This window comes from Pan paniscus, chromosome 7 (assembly GCF_029289425.2).
Source record: "Pan paniscus chromosome 7, NHGRI_mPanPan1-v2.0_pri, whole genome shotgun sequence".
NCBI lineage: Eukaryota > Metazoa > Chordata > Mammalia > Primates > Hominidae > Pan > Pan paniscus.
In genome coordinates, this window is record NC_073256.2 from 67,209,557 (window position 1) to 67,230,611 (window position 21,055).

At 35.5% G+C, this 21,055-nt stretch overlaps 1 protein-coding gene across 1 annotated transcript in view; it reads right to left on the reverse strand.

The window, feature by feature from the left end:
* The window catches only part of PXDNL (peroxidasin like), a 348,918-nt gene that overhangs the window by 250,021 nt on the left and 77,842 nt on the right, over positions 1–21,055 (reverse strand). The window contains exon 3 of the mRNA XM_024929820.5: positions 18,640–18,711. The gene's annotated coding sequence lies outside the window, so the exon portion shown is untranslated. The remainder of the gene's footprint in view (positions 1–18,639; positions 18,712–21,055) is intronic.

Genomic DNA, 21,055 nt, shown 5'->3' on the forward strand with positions numbered 1-21,055 from the left:
AAGAAATTAAGGTAAAACAAGGTCATATAGATGGGCCCTAATTTTATAAAATTAGCATCTTTAGTATTTCGAAGAAAATGAGATTAGGACACAGACACAGAGTAAAGACTATGTAAAGACAAAGAGAGAAGACAGTCATTCTGTCAGCCAAGGAAAGGGGCTTTAGAAGAGACCAAAATTATATTTCTATTGTAAGCCACCCAGCCTGCGGGACTTTCTTACGGCAGCCCTAGCAAAGTAATACAGATGACAACAGCAAGATGACAGAGACATTAGGATTATATAATAGAGATTTTTAAAGAACATCATAAAAATGCCTCAGGAAGCAATCACAAACAAGCTGAAAATAATTTTTTTAAACCAGCCTTAAAAAACAAATAGGAAATATAAAAAACACCCAAACAGAAACTTTAGAACTGAAAAATACTTATCTACTGAAGTAAAAAAAACTCAATGGATGGGTCAGTGGCAGGATGGAGAGGACAACAGAAAAAGAAGTGAACTTGATGAAGAGCAGTAGATATTACTCAATCTGAACAACAGAGAGAAGAACATAGACATTAAAATATAAACCGAGTCTCAGGGACTTGTGGGACCATAACAAAATATCTGGTATTTTTTTTCAACACAGTCCTAGGAAGAGAGGAGAAAAAAAGGATGAGGCTAAAAAGTCTTTAAAGAAACAATGACTGAAAACTTCCAATTTTGGCCAAAGAAATAAATCTACAGATTCAAGTTGCTGAGTGAGCCCTAAACAGGGTAAACTCAAAGAAATCTAAATCAAGATACTTCATATTCAAATATCAGAAAACTAAAGAAAAAGAAAATCTTGAAAGCAGTGACAGAGGAAAGAGAGCTCAAAGAATTGTAGGTATGACAGCAGATTTCTCATCAGAAACCACAGATGCAAAAGGAATTGGTACATTTTTCCAGTGGTGAAAGGAAAGATTTGTCAACCCAGAATCCTATATCTAGCTAAAGTACTCTTCAGGAATAAAGGGTAAACCAAGACATTCTCAGATGAGGGGAAATCAAGAGCATTTGTCAACAGCAGAGCTATTTTGAAGGAATGGTTAAATGAAATTCTCTAAGAGGAAAGAAAATAATACAAGAAGGAAATATGAGGCTTCGAGAAGAAAGAATAATAGAGTAAAAATCATGGATAAATACCTTTTACCTTTTCTCTTCAGCATCCTAAATTATGGTTGATAACTGAATAAAAAATAATAGCATTTTCTGAAGTAATTCTCAATGTACATAGAGAAAATAGTTAAGACAATTATATTATAAATCAGGGAGGGTAAAGGGACTTCAGAGAAGGAAAGATTTTTATACTTAAATAGAATGATACTTGAGGAGAATGTGATAAATTATGTATATGAATTTAATACCTGAGCACCCACTACAAAAGCTGCACAAAGACATAAGAACACTAACAGATAAATCAAAGTAAAATTCTAAAAAATGTACAAGTAACCAACAGGAAGGTAGAAAAAAGAGAAAGCACAGAAAAGGGAGAAAATAAACAGAAAAAAATTAAAATGTGAAACTTAAACCCAATATATCAATAATTACATTAAATAAAAATAGTCTAAACACACTGATTAAAAGACAAGGTTGCCCCTGAATCCCAGCACTTTGGGAGGCCAAAGTGAGTGGATCACTTGAGGTCAGGAGTTCTAGACCAGCTTGGCCAATATGGTGAAACCCCATCTCTATTAAAAGTACAAAAATTAGCCAGGTGGTGTGGTGCACGCCTGTAGTCCCAGCTACTCAGGGGGCTAAGGTAGGAGAATTGGTCGAACCTGGAAGGGGGAGGTTGCAGTGAGCAGAGATCACACCATTGCACTCCAGTCTGGGCGACAGAGTGACTCCTTCTCAAAAAGAAAAAGACAAAGATTGGCAAAACAGATTTTAAAATATGACTAGCTATATGCTATCTATAAGAAAAACGAGTTCAAGTAAAATGATATGAAAATAAAAGTATGAAAAAAGTTAGGTCACGCAAACATCAATCCAAAGAAAACAGGAATGGTTCTATTAATATCAGATAAAGTAGGCTCCCAAACAAAAACAATGACTAAAGTTAGGGAAGAATATTTTATAATTATTTTAAAAAGGTCAGTCCACCAAGAAGACATAGAAATCTTAAATGTATGCATCAAGAAACAGAGCTAGAAAACATGCGAAGCAAAAAATAGAACTGACGAGAGAAACAGATAAATGCATAGTTATAGTTAAAGATTTTAATACCCTTTTCTCAACAATTGATGGAAGACCTAAACAGAAAATCACCCAAGAATTAGAAGAACTCAATAACTTCATAAAACAACACAGTCTAACTCACATTTTTAGAACACTGCTCCAAAAAAAAACAAAAAACAAACAAAAAAATTCAATTCACATCCTTTTTGAGTTCCCTGAGAATACATATCAAGATAGATCATGTCCTGAGCTATAAAGAATCCTCAACAATTTAAAATATTGAAATCATACAGAGTATATTTCCTGAACACACACAAAAAACCAATAGCAAAAAGATAACAGGAGAATATCTAAACACTTGGAAACCAAACAACATACTTACAAATAATCCCTGAGTCAGAAAATCTGAAAAGAGCTAAAAAAAAATCGGACTAAATCAAAGTGAAAATACAACATCAAAAATTAATGGGATATAGATAAGGTAGTATAGAAAGGAAAATCTATCATATGACATGCTTACATTATAAAAGAGCAAAAGTTTTGAGTTAATAATCAAAACAACCACTTCAGAAACATAGAATACAAGAGCAAAATGAACTCAAAGCAAGAAGAAAATAATAAAATAAGCAAAACTTAATGAAATTCAAAACAGATAAACAACAGAAAATCAGAGAACTAAAAAAAAAGCTGATTATTTTAAAAAATTAATAAAATTGAAAAACCTCTAGCAAGACTGACAAAGAACAAAAGACAGAAAACACAAATACCAATATGAGAAAATCACTACAAATCCTGCAGACATCAAAAGGATACTAACAGAACAAAACAAACAATTCTACACATATATATTTGACAAATTAGAAAAAATGGACAACTTCCTCAAAAAGCACAAACTATCAGTTCACTCAGTGTGAAAGAGATAATGTGAATAGTGCTATAACTATTTAAAAAATTGAATTCAGAACTTAAACATTCTTGAAAAAGAAATCTCCTGGCTCATGTCGTGTCACTGAGGAATTTTATCAGACATTTAATGACAAATTTAATACCAAATCTACACAATCTCTTCCAGAAAAATAACAGAGAAAGAATACTTCTCAATTCACTTTACAAAGTTAGTATTAATGCGATACCAAAACCTGAGAGATAGTAAGAAAAAAGGAAACAACATATCAATAACCCTCATGAATATGGATACACAAATTGTCAAGAAAATATTAGCAATATATTTGAGCAATATATTTAAGAATTATACTCCATAATATAGGGAAGTGTATTTCAGGAATACAAAAGTAGTTCAATATTCAAAAATTAATGAATAAAATCCACTCTCTACATATTTATGTGTGTATATATGCATTTATATATGTATGTATTTGTGTATATATGTATATAGAGAGGGTGGATTTTATTTATTACTTTGAAAAGATCAATATAATTGAAAAACCTCTGGCAAGACTGACAAAGAACAAAAGAGAGAAAACACAAGTACCAATATGAAAAAATCACTACAAATACATATATTATATATATATATATAAAATCTATCTATCTACATATATATATATATAAAATCAGGCTAAAAAAGAAGTTATATAGTCACAGCAATAAATAAGGAAAAAACCTTTGACTAAATTCTATGCCCATTCATGATCAAAGCTCCAGGAAAATAGAACTGTAGGGAAATTTCCTTAACTTGGTAAAGAGTTTGACAAAAAACCTACAGGTAATCTTATCAGTAGTGGTTTAAGACTAAATCCTTCCCTCTAAGGTCAGGAGCAAGGCAGGAATGTCTGCTCTTACCACTCCATTGGAAGATCTAGGCAATGAAAACAGATTGGGAAAAATAACATACAAATAAGAAAGAAACAGAAAGAAAAGAAAGAAAAGAAAGAAAAGAAAGAAAGAAAGAAAGAAAGAAAGAAAGAAAGAAAGAAAGAGAAAGAAAGAAAAGAAAGAAGGAAAGAAAGAAAATATATTCCTGTTTACAGATAATATGCTTATGTATGTAAAACATTTCAAAGAATCTACCCCCCAAAATAATCTTAGAATTTAAAAAGTGAGATCAGCAAGGTCACAGTATACAAGGGAATATGAAAATCAATTGCATTACTAGTTTCTGGCAATGAAAATGTCAACACTGAAATTATACTAAAAAGCAATACTCTTTGCAGTCACTTGAAAACAAAATACCTAGGTATAAACCTACCAAAAGCTTTAGATAATGTTTATTTTAAAACTATAAAACACTGATTTTAAAAAATTAAACAGATCTAAATAAATGGAGACTTACCTTGTTCATGAATTTAAAGTTTCATAGAGTAAATATGTCATTTAGCCCCAAACTGCCATACAAATTTAAAACAATCTATAAAAATTCAAGCAAGATTTTTGTACATGTAGACAAAATTATTTTATGTTTTAATGGAAAGGCAAAGAATCTAGACTAACTAAAAATTTTGAAAAAAAATAAAATGGAAGGAAACTGTCTACCTGGCTTCGGGATGTATTATTTAGCTATAGTAATCAAGATTATTTGGCAAAGGGGTAAGCATATAGGTAAATGTAATAAAATAGACAGCCTAGAAATAGACCCGCAAAGTATAGCCAACTTATTTTTGACAAAGGTGCAGAAGCAATTCAGTGGAGGAAAGAAAGCATCTTAACAACAGGTGCTGACGCAACTGAACATTCATGGCAAAAACACGAGCCTTGATCTAAGCCTCACACCTTTTACAAAAACTAACTCTATGTGGGTTGCAGAATTAAATGTAAATATGTAAACTATAAATCTTTTAAGAAAAAAAGTCAGGAGAAAATCTTCTGGATGGATAGGCAGGAAAAGAACTGTGAGACTTGACATCAAAGGTGTAATCCATAGAAAATAACTTAGATAAATTGAACTTCATCAAAATGAAAACACCTGCTCTTCAAAAGACCCTGTTAAGAAGACTAAAAGTAAGTTACAGACTAGAAGAAAATATTTGAAAAGTACATATCTGATAAAGGACTAATCTCTAGAATATATAAACTCTCCAAACTTAACAGTACAAAACCCCACAATCTCATTAGAAGTTAAGCAAAAGACATGAGCAGACATGAATAGAAGATAAACAGATGGTAAATGTGCATGACAGATGTTCAACATCATTAGCCATCAGAGAAGTATAAACTAGAACTGCAATGAGATATTCCTATACACATATCTGAACGGCTAAAATTAAAAATAGTGACAATGCAAAATGTTGGCAGGGGTACAGAGAAACTGGATCACATACTGGTGAGAATATAAAATGGTACAGCTCCTCTGGAAAACAATTTATCAGTGTCTTTAAAACCAAACATCCAATTACCGTGTAACCCAGCAATCACACTCCAGGATGTTTATTCTAAAGAATAAAAACTTTAAATTCACCCAAAAATAGTTGTGTAAATTTTTATTTATGTGTGAAGCAACGTTAATCACCACCATAAAGATTTTAATTCTTAATAGCCAGAAACTGGAAATAACTCAGATGTCTTTCAATAGGTGAACGGTTAAACAAACTGGTATATTGATATCATGGAATATTACTCAGCAATAAAAAGTAATAAACTATTGGTATTACGCAAAAACCAGGATGACTCTCCAGAGAATGATGCTGATGAAAAAAGGCTTTTTGTCCTTGTGATAGTTTGCTGAGAATGATGGTTTCCAGTTGACGAGTTAATGGGTGCAGCACACCAACATGGCACATGTATACATATGTAACAAACCTGCACATTGTGCACATGTACCCTAAAACTTAAAGTATAATAATAATAAAATTTAAAAAATAAATAAATAAAAAGAAAAAAGGCAATCACAAAAGGTTATATATTTTATGTTTCCATTTAAATAACATTTTTAAATAAAACTGTGGAAATGGAGAATTGACTGGTAGTTGCCAGGATTTGAAGAAGGGGTGGGCAGAGGGAAGCGAATGCAGCTATAAAAGAGCAACATGAGGGACCTTGGGTGATAGAAATGTTCTTTATCTTGACTGTATCAATGCCAGTATTCTGGTCATACATTGCATTATATTTTTGCTATATTTATCATCAGTAGAAACTGGATAAATAGTAGATGTTATCTCTCTGCGTATTATTTCTTACAGTGGCATGTGAATTTATAATTATCTCAGAATAAAACATTTTATTTAAAAAATGTCTGTTGAATGAATGGAGATTGAAATGAATGAATAAGTTAACTGAAATCATTTTCCCTGTAACTGTATCTAAGTCCAAATTCCATTCTCTGGAACTACTAAGATTAATTTAATCCATTTTATCATACAAAACTAATTTGTTCCACACATCTGTTCATTAGACTTTTGAATATCATGTTCCACCAAAGTCATCCATTCTACAGATTAAAAATACAGTTGATGTACATAATAATTTATTTAACATGTGTAAGTACCAGAGACTGCATACCATTGCCTGGAAGACAAAAGTAGCTAAAAAATTCCTTGATACCAAGTAGCTTATCACTTTGTAGAATAGAAGGATACAACAGCTATATGACAAACTCAAATATTGAAATCAGAGGGAGAGAAAAAGAAATAACGTCTCACATGTGAGAAATAACTCTGGTTGGGGAAATCTAGAAAAGTTACATAAAGGATGTGAGCTGCTGGCTGTTCATGAAATAGATGCATAATAGAAGGCAAACTCCATAGATATTTTTTTGCATAATTAGCAAATATACAATGCAAAACAGTGCTGAGTCTATTTCTCCCTCTCTTTTCGCAAACCTGAAAAGGATTCTCTCACTATGGACCTTACCCTAGTGAGTAGGCAACAGGCAGAAAGGTGGCTGATTAGGAGAACTGGTCTTGACTAGCCTGAAATCAAAGAAAAATCAGGAAATAGGAAGGAGTGAGAAAAACGTCTGGAGGAAAAGAAATCTTGTAGCCTTGGATCATTCTGGTTAGGGTAACAGTATGACTGATTCCAATCATCTGTAAGGTTGACCTTGTATTACCAAACAGCTTCATAAAAGCATATGCTTGGGAGGCCAAGACGGGCAGATTGCCTGAGCTCAGGAGTTCAAGACCAGCATGGACAACATGGCAAAACCCTATCTCTACTAAAAATACAAAAAAATTAGCTGGGCATGGTGGCATGTGTCTGTAATCCCAGCTACTCAAGAGGTTAAGGCACAAGAATTGCTTGAACCTGGGAGGCGGAGGTTGCAGTGCAGTGAGCTGAGATCGCACCACTGCACTCCAGCCTAGATGACAGAGTGAGACCCTGTCTCTAAATAAATAAATAAATAAATAAATAAATAAATTTTAAAAATTAAAAATTAAATTAGAAAATAAAACATATGCACCAGAAAAAGAAACGAAATAAGTTATCTTCGTGAGAAATTCATGAAAGCATAAAATTAGGTATCAAAGAGTTTGAGTCAAATTGAAACACCCGTGTTCATCGGGGATACTGGCTTGCAATTTTCTTTTCTTGTAGCATCCTTGCCTGGCTTTGATTTCAGAGCAATTCTGGTCTCATAAAAGCAGTTTGGAAGTATTCCTTAATATTAAATCTTTCGAAAGATTTTGAGAAGGATTGGCATTAGTCCTTGAAATGTTTGGTAGAATTCAGCAGTGAAGCCATGAGGTCCTCAGCTTTTGATGGGAGATGTTTCATTACTGATGCAATCTGCTTATTCATATGCCTGTTCAGATTTTCTATTTCTCCCTCATCAATCTTTTTTTACCTGTCACAGAAAAATTTAATTACATGGAACACATGGGAATATATTAGGATTTTTTTAAAGCAGGTTACAAAATGATATAATTTTTTTTAAATTTATGTGTATATATAAGAAGTATACTTTTAAGTTTCCTATGGAGCTATGGACTGAATTGCATCACCTCAAAATTCATATGTTGAAGCTCTAATCTCAAATGTGAGTATATTTGGAGATAGGACTTTTATAAAATAGAGTTAATGAGGTCATGGGTTGGGATGCTAATCCTACAGGATTATTACAAAGCACATGTACTGAGGAAAGAGGGTGGCTGTCTGCAAGGAAGAAAGCACTCACTAGAACTTGACTATGCTAGCACTCTGATATCAGGCTTCCAGACTCCAGAACTGGGAGAAAATCAGGGTTTGTTGGTTGAGCCATCTAGTCTATGGTATTTTGTTATGGTATCCTGAGCCGATCAAGATATACAGTAAATGTATGTTATTCTCATGACTAGAAAAAGATCTTTTCAGCAACAGCAACAACTTTGAAAGGCTCTGACAGGTAAATTTTATTTAAAAAGTGTTGCACACAAAAACACTTGTCTATATTCAGGGTCATAGAGTTCTTTTGAAGGACAATGTTATGATACTTTATAAGAAATCCTACGTTACCTTATCTGATGCTTAGTAACACTGATATTTATCACTTATTACTCCCTCTTACTCTTGATTTTATGATTTGAGCAGATAGAATGTAAAATGATGTTTTTTTAAATGACTTCATCAATTATGATAAAATTATATGCTTTAAATTCCTCAAAAGTAAGACACTACAGTTATCCTATGTTAAAGCAGTCTTTTGAAATTAGTCTTATGTAACTAGAATGACCACATGCTTGACTTGCTTGGGACAGCCTAGGTTTATACTCTATACTGGCATAATTGTTAGCAGTGCCAGCTTTCACTCTCAAAAAAAAAATCCTGGTAAACGATGGCTGATCTACACATAATCAATTGCAGAATAGGATAGTTACATTGAAGGAATTTTATAAATGTAGTGTTTCTTCTGGGGAAGGAAATACCATCTAGCACTAAAATCTGAAAAATATGGTTGTCACAGTATATAATATTCAATTATTTAAATATTTTTCTCGCAGGGAACCAAAGTAAATTTTGTGAGTGAATTGAAAAGTACTAAGAACAAGGTGCCAAAATATTTTTTAGGTGATTGTGTTAGTCCATTGGCATCGCTTTAAAGGAATATCTGAGGCTGGGTAATTTATAAAGAAGCGAGTTTTATTTTGGCTCCCAGTTCAGCAGGTTGTATGAGGAACATGGCGCCAGCATCTGCTTGGCTTCTGGTGAGGGCTACAGGAAGCTGACCATCGTGGTGGAAGGCAAAGGGGGACCCAGCATCACATATGGAGAAAGGAAGCAAAAGCTTCCTTATCAATCTTGAAAGGTTGCATGTTTCTAGAAATCTCTTTCTTCTAGGTTATCAAATTTTGGGGTGTATAGTTGTTCATAGCAGTTTCATTATCTTTTGCATTTCTGTGGTATTAGTTGTAATGTCTCCTCTTCCCTCCTCAAACTTCCTGAATCTCATTCTGGACATTTTGACTCCAAATGCATAGGACATGGTAACTTACTATTAAAATAATAAGATAGAAAATAAATGAATAATGTTCCTCTACTATATCAGTTCATAGATTTTATGAGGACAGAGCCAAATCTTTTTTGCTCACCACGACATAACTAGAGCCTAGTATAGTACTTGCATGGTAGGTGTTTATTACATTATTGTTGGATGGATGAATAGATAAATAGATGGATAGATGGATATTAGATAGATAGACTGTTGGATGGATGGACAGATGGATGAACACATGGATGAAAACTAAAATTTCTTAATCGAAATATGCTGATAAAGTAATTATATGTCAAGATTATAAAGTAATGCTACCTAATTTTCACAAAGAGAAAATAGTTGCCAGTACAGAGAGAAAAGACAGACGTACAGGAAGGCTGGATGAGTCGCCCAAAGAGGACCTTCCAGAGGTTCCTCAACTTGGCCTACAAAATGAATTTAGTCAGAGCATCTAAATATATTTTATTCTTTTGGAAACTAATTTTCCCTATCCAAAATCATAAAAAAATCAATCAATCAATTAATTAATAAGATATGTTACTTCCTTGAAGATTGGGCTATTTTTCTCAGGTAGTCAGCATATTCTTTCCTTGATGGCAAATCTGTACAAGATGACAATCAGGATGCTTGATGAAAATGGATTCAGAGCTAGATGATGCTAATGCTTGTTCTCATTGAGTTATGATCATTTGATGCAGCTATTTCTCTAAGTGGGTAAACCTGCTGAGTGACCAGTCCACCCCACTCTGTAAGGCAGGGAATACTTTCCCAGGCAGGGTAGGAGAGGTGTCACTGCTCTTCACTCCCACCCCAGACTGCCTGCTCTGCTTCTGTTCCTACAATTTTTCTTAGAAGGCCCTGGTATTTTCATATTTGTGTCCTTGGTAAAATTAATTGCTGTGTTCATCTATTCCATATATAAAACCTTACAGGTTTGTTGCACAGATTACTGACAATGTACATCTCTAATAACACAGTAGGTAAAAATAAGTGATCTGTTATGTGATCATCAGAGTCATGCAGCGGGACGTATTTTCAGGAAGACACAATATCCCAGCATAATACAGTTGCCAAGAGAGTATGTGAAGGTGGCAATTCAGAAGGATATGAAATGCCACATACCAGGAACTTTAGAACTCAGAGTTTGAGGAGGTGATTGTCATGAAGGCTGAAGATATAAATAAAGTTGAATCTTATATGTTCTGTTAATGAGATTTTACTTCATCCCAAAAGCAATGGGAGCCATTGAAGAACTCTAAGAAGAGTGGGCTAATCAAGTCTTTTTTTTAGAAAAGATGACTAGTCGCCCTTCAGAGATTTAGAAAGGGAAAGATTTGGACAAAGAAATAAAGTTTTGTACAGGCAAGGGTAATGGATATGGAAGATAGAAGGTAAGGCAGCACAATGTGGGTAGATTGGAGGGGAATAGAGCAATGTTAACCTAGAAACTTTAGGACTTAACAACTAACTAGACACATCAGGAGAGAAAATGGGAGAAGGCCAATATGATGCACAGATATTTAGTTTGGATGACTGTATGAGTCTGTCATCATTTCATAAAATAAGCACATTTGAAGGGGAAAGTAAGGAGTGCGTTTGAAGGGAGAAGGATAATGAGTTAAATTTAAGTCACGTTAAGTTTGAAGCTCCTGTGGGACATATCAGTGGAAATATTGAGTTAGAAATTGCATGTGTATGGATTGGGAAACATAAAAGCAATCCAGGCTAGAAATAAAGATTTGGGAGCCAGGAGCATCTACATAATGACTGAAACCATGGAAGCAGATATGTTCCACCTCAGGGAGGTGTAAAGTGGGAAAAGAGAACAGCACATGGGCAAGAACTCAGGGTGAAGGAGTCTGAGCAGGCAGGTCAGCAAATGGCACACCAGGAACATGCAATGTCACTAACACCAAGGAGATTAGAGGGTGAGCAGTCAATGGAGGAGACCATGAAGCCTCATGAAACATAATTAAACACAGAATGGTTCCATATGTTTAACAACATGAGTGGCCTTCATCAAAAAACCTTTAGTAGAGTGGTAGGAATGAAGGCTGGTTTGGAGTGAGTAGAAGTAAGTAAGAGCTAACTACACGGAGACAGAAAGCTTGGCACACAAACCCTCTTCCCCCATGATTCGGTCCTTGTCAAACTTGCTAGCCTTATTTCTCATCATGCTCCATTCAGGCCCTTCCATCCATTCATTAAAAGATACTTGCCATAACACAAACATACCAGACTATTTGCTGAATTTTCTCACAACCCTCTTGCTCCTTCCATCAAGTCCAACCTGCCGCCCACCCCTTGTGGCTCTCCAGATAGATATGGCCCCTTTTCTCTTTGAGCTCCTACTGCATAATCCTTCCTGGATACTAACCCAGGATGTGCTTGATTGTGATTGCCACCTGTACCTCAACCCCTGGAAGCCCTAGACCTATATGAATGTGACAGAGTGCAGAAATGGCAAAAAATTCCTCCCATCCCTGATTCATACCCCTTTGCAAGGTGATTAAGCTGCTTCATCCACCAAAATATGGAGCCTGTTTCTCCAGTGCTGAATCACATCTTGGTCATGTGACTTAACTGGCCAAATGGAACACTAGCAAACATGACAGAAGCAAGGTGTGGAAAGCACTCATCCCTGACTATGCTAGGAATAAGATCATTGTGTAAACAAGCACAATCTAGCTGGCTAGAGAAAGAGAAGCCACATGGAAAAGAGAAGGATCCCAGCTAATACTGAGAAATTGCCAGCTATGTGAAAAAAGTCATTCTAGACCAGAAGGTCTGAGCCAGCCTAGACAAAAAGAACTGACTCATTAGTCCATGGAACAATCATGAGAGATAGAAATGCTTGATTGTTTTAGGCCACTAAATTCTGCAGTGGTTTGTTTCACAGCAAAAGCTGAGAGAGTGGACAAGAAACCACAAGGAAATTGCGCTCATTTTGTTAAGATTGTGATTAAAACCCAGGGAGTGAGAGACTTCAGAACTGGTGAGAGTTGTGTCCTTCAAGCTTACACTATTAAAGGTCACATTCTTCAATGGCACTTACTTGCCTAATATTTCAAAAAAAATCTTTTTATCTGTAGGATACAATAGAAATAGGGCAGACTCCCAATAAATTCAAAGAAACTGGAGAGAAATGGAAAACGCCAATGCTGAGGATACAATTGCAAGTGACGCATTCAGCCAATAATCTAAGTAGGTGAGTTTGTGCAAAAGGAGCAGCATTTAGTAATAGGAGTTCAAAAGGACAAAGCTGCTCAGAGCTGGGCTAGTAGGAAGAAGCTATAATTCAGAGAAAATACTAAACTTAGAGAATGATAACCATGGCCAGAAACAGAATCACAGATTTGAATATGGAATAAATTTCCTCTTTAAATGCTAGCATTGATGCCTAGTTTATCGTAAACATGCACAGAGATGCATCAGTTTTTTGCCCCATGGGTAATTTGAAACTTGTGAAATTATCAGTGCCCTTAAGTAACATGACTATTATCACATTTTGTATTACAGTGATTTGATATCACTATCAATGCCCGTAAGTAACAAGATCATCATAATTTGGATGTCAAGATGTTTCTGAATAAATAAACTTTATTTTTGGAGTTTATCATTAGATTAAGTCAAATGGTTAAAAATAATGAACATTGCAAATGCTATTCTTAAGGGTTGCTAAATCAAAGAAAAGAAGCTAAAGTTTAAGTGTCTGCTAAACCAAAGAAAAGGAGAATTTTGCTCTTAGATCTTCAATAAATCTTAGCTCTAAAATTCAGGTAACATTAAATGAATCACTATACCCAAAGATATTCTCAAACAATTGTATTTTTTTAATTTGAAAGCACAACTTGTCTTAAGACATTTCAATTTATTTTTGCCCAAGGGGATCAGAGATACATTTTGGATCAAAACACACTAGAATTTCAGATGAGTTTACAAATGCTTGTGTCTTAGAGGAAAAGCTATGCTATCCTTTGTGTTTGGCAGGGTAAAACTGCAATTCTGTTGTATAGTCAAATGAAAATTAACCTCCTGAATATACAAGCACTATAACTACCTTATGTGATATAAACACTTGTAATCTTTGGGAAAATGCACGCTATAAATAATTGATAAATACACATGTTGTTGAAACAACAGAGGCATTTAATAGTGTTATAATTCCTCTCTTAAGAATAATTAACTCAACATAACTGAGAGTCTTAATTAAGCAAATATCAAGCATTTATTGAGTACCTTATGTTCATACATTTATTCAACAAATATTTAATGAGTAGTTCCTGTGTTCTAGATACTAATTCTAGATGCCGACCTATGTGTTAAATAAGGAGAGCATGGCCACCCGACCTCACAGAATCCAGTGGGGAAATCAGAAAATAAATAATTTAACAAACAGATGAGAAAAAATAAACTTTTGTGGTATATGCAATAAATGAAATACACAGGGCACCATGTTAGGGAGAAAAAGAGAAGTATTGGTTGGCTTAAGGTGATTGCTAGAGGACATGTCATTAAAGCTGGGACAAGAAAGGGAAAATAGCCAAGGAACAAACAATAAGCAGGACATGCCCAGGGTCAGAGAGTAGAAAGGCAATGCTTACCATATTTGAAGAAATAAAAGAGCAATGGATCAAGTATAAAGAGCAAAGAAAAGATATAAGAACTTGCAGATACTGTATGCATTGAATGGGTCTTCTAACTCACAACCCTCTTTCTCTGCAAAATTCCCTGGTTTGAAAGGCAATGGTTACTTGGCAATGTTATTGAAAACATGGCAAAATTTACTGCAGTGGGCACATGAATGTGTTCACCATGTACTGCTTCACACATCTGTTATCCTTGCCTTTTAAATAACATGTCTTACAGGAGCCCAGACTCTTTTTTCACTTAGTAACTAGTGTTTTTAATTGGCCAGAGCATTGATTAGAAGTTGTGTGAAATGTTTTGTTCTCACTCAGAGCAGAGAATACACTTGTGTATGTAATTGATCCAAGCCTCTGCAACATTGAACATCTGTCTTATTCAAAATTAATTTCCTGCTAATAACTGTCATTTTACTTATTTCCTCATTGAATATTAGTGTTAGTAATGAAATTCCTTCTAAATTGATATTTGAAAAGCCATAAGGCTTCTTGTTTTGTTTTATTAATTTGTTTGTCTTACTGTAAGGGAGTTACTCTTGACATGCCCGTGAGTAGAGAACTACAGAGCAGGATTGAGATGAAACACAGGGAGAAGGTCAAGCTCCTTCACTAACGAGGAGCAGGCTTTGCACACCCCCAAAGTTTGAAGGATCCTTAGTAATATGTAAAATATGGAAATAAAGAATGGCATGCACCTGGGCAAGTGCTATGGCTTTAATGTTCCATCCAAAATTCACTGAAATTTAATTTCCAGTGTAACTATGATAAGTGGTAAGACCTTTAAGAGGTGATTAGGTCATGAGGACTCTTCCCTCATGAATGGGTTAATGCCATTATCACAGGAGTGAGTTGGTTATCACAGAAGTTTGGCCCTTTTTCTCTCTGTCTTGTGTGTTTGTTTGTTCTTCCACTATGTTGTGACACAGCAAGAAGGCCCTCTCCAGATGCAGCCCCTCAGTCTTGGAGCTCCCAGCCTCCAGAACCATGAGTCGAATAAATTTTTCTTTATAAATTACCCCGTCTGTAGTGTTCTCTCATAGTAGCAGAAAACTAAGACAGAGAATTGGTATTGAGAGGTGGATCTGTTGTTCTAATAGATACCAAAAAACGCAGAAGTAGCTTTGGAACTGGGTAATGGGTAAAGGCTAGAAGAGTCTGGAGGAGCAGGCTAGAAAAACCCTAGATTGCCATGAACAGAATGTTAAAGGTGATTCTGTTAAGGGCTTAGAAGAAAGAAGAATCTGTAGAAAAGGTATGGAATGTCTTAGATATTAAGTGGTCATAGCCAGAATGTTGATAGAAATATGCACAGTAAAAGCCATTCTCATGAGGTCTCAGACAGAAATGAAGAACAAGGTATTGGAAGCTGGATTAAAGGTCACCCTGTTACACAGTTGCAAAGAACTTGGCTGAATTGTGTTGGTGTCCTAGGACTTTATGGAATGAAGAACTTAAGGGTGATTAACTAAGATGTCTCATGCGAGAAATATCTAAAGAGCAGAGCACTCAGGTTGCTGCATGGCTACTTCTAACCACATGCATTGAGATGCTAGAGGAAAAAATTTAAAGATGGAACTTATAATTAAAAGGTAAAAAAACAGAAAGATTTGGAAAATTTGCAGGCTGGCCATTGTAAAGAGTAAAAAAGCATGTAAAAGAGAGAATACTACAGGTGTGCCCAAGTGACCATTTGCTAAAGAGGTTAGCACAGATAGTGATTCAGGTGCTATTCATCAAGTGAACAGGAGAAAGACTTCAAAGGCATTTCAGAGGCCTTCAAGGCTGCCCCTTCCCATCACAGGCCCTGAGCTCTAGAAAAACAGAATAGTTTCAGGTAATGGGCTCAAGATACCTTCCATGGACTTGCTGCTCAGAGCCACATTGGGTCTCTGCTTCCTGTGTTCCAGCACAGTGCATGACTCAGCCAACCCCACCTATAGCCTAAGTGGGTTCCTGCAGTGTGCATGCAGTAAGCCTTGACAGTGTCCACATGGTATAAGTCTCCAGGCTCACAGAATACAAGAGCTGTGGGAGTATGGCTCCCTTCACCTAGATTTCAAAGGATGTACCAAATAAACTAAGAACCCAAGCAGAAACATGCCACAGGTAGAGCCTCCACAGAGAGTGCTCACTAGGGAAAAGCCTAGTGGATCCGCAGGATTGGGGCTGCCACTGAGACCCCAGAGCTACAGGGCCACCGATAGCCAGAGTGGAAACTCCGGCCTGGGAAGGTCATAGGCATGAGATTCCAACCCAAGAGAACTGAAGCATGGCTGAGCCCAGCAAAGACATGGGGTCGTGGCCACCTGAGGCTTTGGAGACCCAAATTCCCCAGTGTCCAGAAGGTGGCAAATGGGGTAAATGATTATTGTGGAAGTCTAAGGTTTAACATTGCTTTCCCTATTAGATTTTGGATTAACTTAGGGCCTCTTGCTCCTTTCTTTTTGCCTATCTCTCCCTTTTGTAATGGGAATGTCTATCACATGCCAGCACCATTGTCATATTTTGGAAGTAGATATCTTGTTTTTTTTTATTTCACAGGCTTACAGCTGGAGAGGAATTTGCCTCAGGATGAATCACACCTTGAGTCTCACCCATACCAGATTCAGATGAGATTCTGGGCTTTGGACTTTTGAGTTTGTGCTAAAATAAGTCAAGATTTTGGGGCCACTGAGATGGAATAAATGTATTTTTGTATATAAGAAGGACATGAGTTTTGTGAGGCGAAGAGGCAGAATGCTACAGTTTAAATGTTTGTTTCCTCTAAAACTCATATAGAAATTTAATTGTCATTGTGATGGTATTAAGAGGAGGGACTATTAAGAAGTGATTAGGTCATCAGGGCTCTGCCCTTATAAATGCAATAATGCCATTATCATGGAGTGGATTAGTGATTGAGGGATTTCAGCCCCCTTTTTCTCCATGTCTGTATGCTCATTTGTCCTTCCATCATGTTAGGATACAACCCCTTGATCTTGGACTTCCCAGCCTCCAGAATGATGAGCCAAATAAACTTTTTTTAAAAAAATTAATTACCTAGTCTGTGGTATTCTGTTACATCAGCAGAAAGTTGACTAAGACGGTATGTTAGATTTGTTATGAAAGGTTAGGCGAGCAGATGGAATTGACTGACCTAAGAGGAAACTGAAACTTTAGGACTCAGTAATTAGCAGAGCTGTGGGAGACCTCTATGTTAGGCTGAGGTGTCTCAGCTGAACACAGGAGGCTTTGAGGCTCTTGACCTAGGTTTAATAGGAATTTCAGTGGTTTCGGGAGATACTACAGTTGTATAAATTTGGTCAGAGCTAAAGATTGGAATGGTGTCTTCTCTTTAAGAGAATAATTAACTTTTTAGCAGTATGCTTAATTAATCTGCAGATGAACATATTTGTATAAAAATGTTCATTATCGCCTTAATATTTTTTTTTTTTTTTTTGAGACAGAGTCTCATTCTGTTGGCCAGGCTGGAGTGCAGTGATGCCATCTCGGCTCACTGCAAGCTCCACCTCCTGGGTTCACGCCATTCTCCTGCCTCAGCCTCCCAAGTAGCTGGGACTACAGGTGCCCACCACCATGCCTGGCTAATTTTTTTGTATTTTTGTAGAGACGGGGTTTCACTGTGTTAACCAGGATGGTCTCCATCTCCTGACCTCGTGATCCGCCCGCCTGGGCCTCCCCAAAGTGCTGGGATTACAGGCGTGAGCCACCGTGCCCGGCCCATTATTGCCTTAACATTTTTTTAAAAAGAAGGTTGTAGCACTCACTCTAGCTGAGATAAAAGCCCTTGTAGTTTGTTTCTTCAGCCTCCAACATAACCATATCCAATCATGACCTCCCAACATTCAAATTACCAAACACCAATGTTTCTGAGTCAAACAGGCAGTTGCTTAAAATATCTTTATTCCCATTTACCAATAATACACAAAAACCATGACAATTGTCAGTGATCATATTTGTGACCTAATTTTTCAGAAATGTGGTCCTTACCCAAGTTTATTAAAGTTCCTAACTGTAATGTGTTCACTGGCTTTGGAAGGTCTTGCTTGGATGGATACTCTGTTGGCATAAAGCTCCTTTAGCCAACAAAAAAAAACCCTTTTCTGTGTGTATGGAATTTTTTTAAATTACTGAGTAATTAAATTTGAATGTGAAATATTGGAAAACTGTTTTGTTTTTATTTTTCTCCAATTTAGAACTTGTGGCAGGAGAAATGTGCATAAATATTTGAATGTTTTCAGATGCACAATCTATTGAAAGCAATAATTTATTGCACTTAAGACATGTTCATATGTGAGTTTTATATAAAGGTTGAAACTGCTTTTCACGAAGGTAAAGAATTATTTTAATTTAAAGTAAACACACACAAAAAAGGCAAAAATAGTCAAACAACACCATAAGGCATTGTTGTTTTTTCTTATAACTTACAGATATAGCAAATTTTCAAGTCCTTCAAAAGCATTTCTGGAAATCTTTCTGATGTGGTTGTTGTTCAGCAGACTGAAAAAGCAAAAACAAACAAATAATTCCCAAATGAGAAACAGACTCTGCAAACATTAAAATAGTTCTGCTAAGTATAGTGCTTTACACAACAGAAAAATATTTACTGACATGGTTCACTAAATTTGGAAATTTATACTTTAATCCCCTATTCAAAAAAGTGATATAAAACATTAATTTGTCACAAAGACTTTTCCAAAATAATTTATATTTATTAAATTACCCTAAAACACTCCTAAAACAACACTGCAACCCAGAGGTAAAATTCTTGTTCTCCTGAAGCATATCATCTAAAAAGAAAATTATCAACATAGCCATGGTAACAAAGGAACATATTCCTAAACAGATGGAGAGTATTGAACACTCAGGCTTAAGCATCTTCTTTGGAAAAATAAATATCACAGATATTGACACACAGTAGACTTTCATTGTGTATTTGTTAAACTGTCAAACCAAGAGTCAATTACACCATAGGAAGTGAGGCTCTTATAGTAGTATCCAGTGGTCCAAAAACGATTTCTAAAAAATCCAGGGAGAAAAATAACAGGTGGCAGAAATAAATCGAATTTGAACCGTAAAACAAGTTACAGAAAAATCAACTTTCAGTAACCTTGAAAGCTTCAGTAAAAGCACCCTGGCAAATGAAAATTATAAATTTTTTCTAGTAAAAACACTTAAAATTTCTTTCAAATTTAAATTATTATGGCATGTCTAAATATAGGGGGAAAGTCTGCTAATTAGATTGGCACACATGTTCCTGAATATTCTATAATGTCTAAAACCCTCAAAGCTTCTAAAAATCTACTGCCAAAGTCCAATGCTGGAGGATTCACTTTTAGCATATTATAAAATATTTGTTTTGTGGGGTTTTTGTATGAATGATTAGGAAAACAGAAGTGTTTTGGCCACTGGAGCAGGTGATTATTTCAGTTATTATGCACAATTTCACAGGCAGCCTAGAGATCCCCAAGCTCATCTGTTCCTAACTGATTCACTGTAGGCCTCACTGTTAAATTCCCCAAACAGCATCTGAAGTGGCTGACACCTCACCTATGGCACCAGAGCCATTTCTCACCATTTGTGACTGCCTAGTGTCCTGGCCATTGGGAGGCAGAACAACCAATCTACAGCTTGCATTGGAGGTGATGCCATACAGAGATAATGTCAATTTTCACGGATAATTCTAAGCTTCAGTCAATGAGCCATTCAACTTTATAGTCCACCATGTGTTCAAGGAATTTTTAAACAGGCTGAAAGCAATATAACTAGTTAATGTGTAATTAATACCAGACACAAACCTTGTCCTGGGAGAATTTGCTGTTTAGGTACTCTCCCATTCTATTGTTCAAAATCAATTAATGCACTTCTGTTAGTTCCCCAAACCACCACCATGCAAATATATTTACTTGAAGAAATGACTATTCTGTCCACCTTAGTCTATTAAATACAACATGCACCAATGCATGTAGAATAAACTATACGTGTGTATACATACATATGTGCATGTGTGTATGTAATTTTCATGTCTGCTATGATGCATGTGTATGTGTGGTATGTGACACATGTATATAGTCTCAACCTCATATTAATCACAGATCACAAAAAACAATTTGAGTGACTATTTTCTTAAATCTTCCAACGGTGGTGCCTAGGAGAGAGAAATTGACTCATTTCATACAAAAGGTGTCTTTGGGCATTAGTGTTAATTATCTTTCAAAGCCACAATTAGAAATGGAAAAGATATTACATACCATAATTAGTCTTTCTTCAGTATATTAAATGTGCTTGAAGTCTATGTTTCTGCATATTCTTTTAGAGTTATTTAAATTTTAACAAAAATAAAACATAAGATTTCAAAAAAATTACACTGAAATTATGATGTGCATAACCTAAAGTATGAGATCAAACAATTTAACTTGTTTTCTTGAAAATTTTTTTATTGCTGACAAGAAACCAACTCATTAAAATGGTTCACAGTTGAATGTATTTTCCAATCACAAGTACATATTTCTTGTCAAGTTTTATTCAAAGCATTATGGTTTCCATCAAAATATCTTTATTTTAATTTTAATGGTTGGAACCTTACCCAAGTAATGTTTTGGTTAAGTGGTTATAGAAACTGTCATTTATGTTATTTTGTTTTATTATTCAGAAAGAAAATGCATTCAAAATTTATGAGTGGGCCTGCTAAAATTCAGGGCGTAAAACAACACCTAACATTATTTCATCAAAACTCAGCACAAGCATAGGGAAATTTGCGGCTGTACCCTATATCCTCATGATGCCCATGATGCCAAAGGAACAAAACAAAACAAAAAAGAAGCGAACAAAACAAAACAAAAAA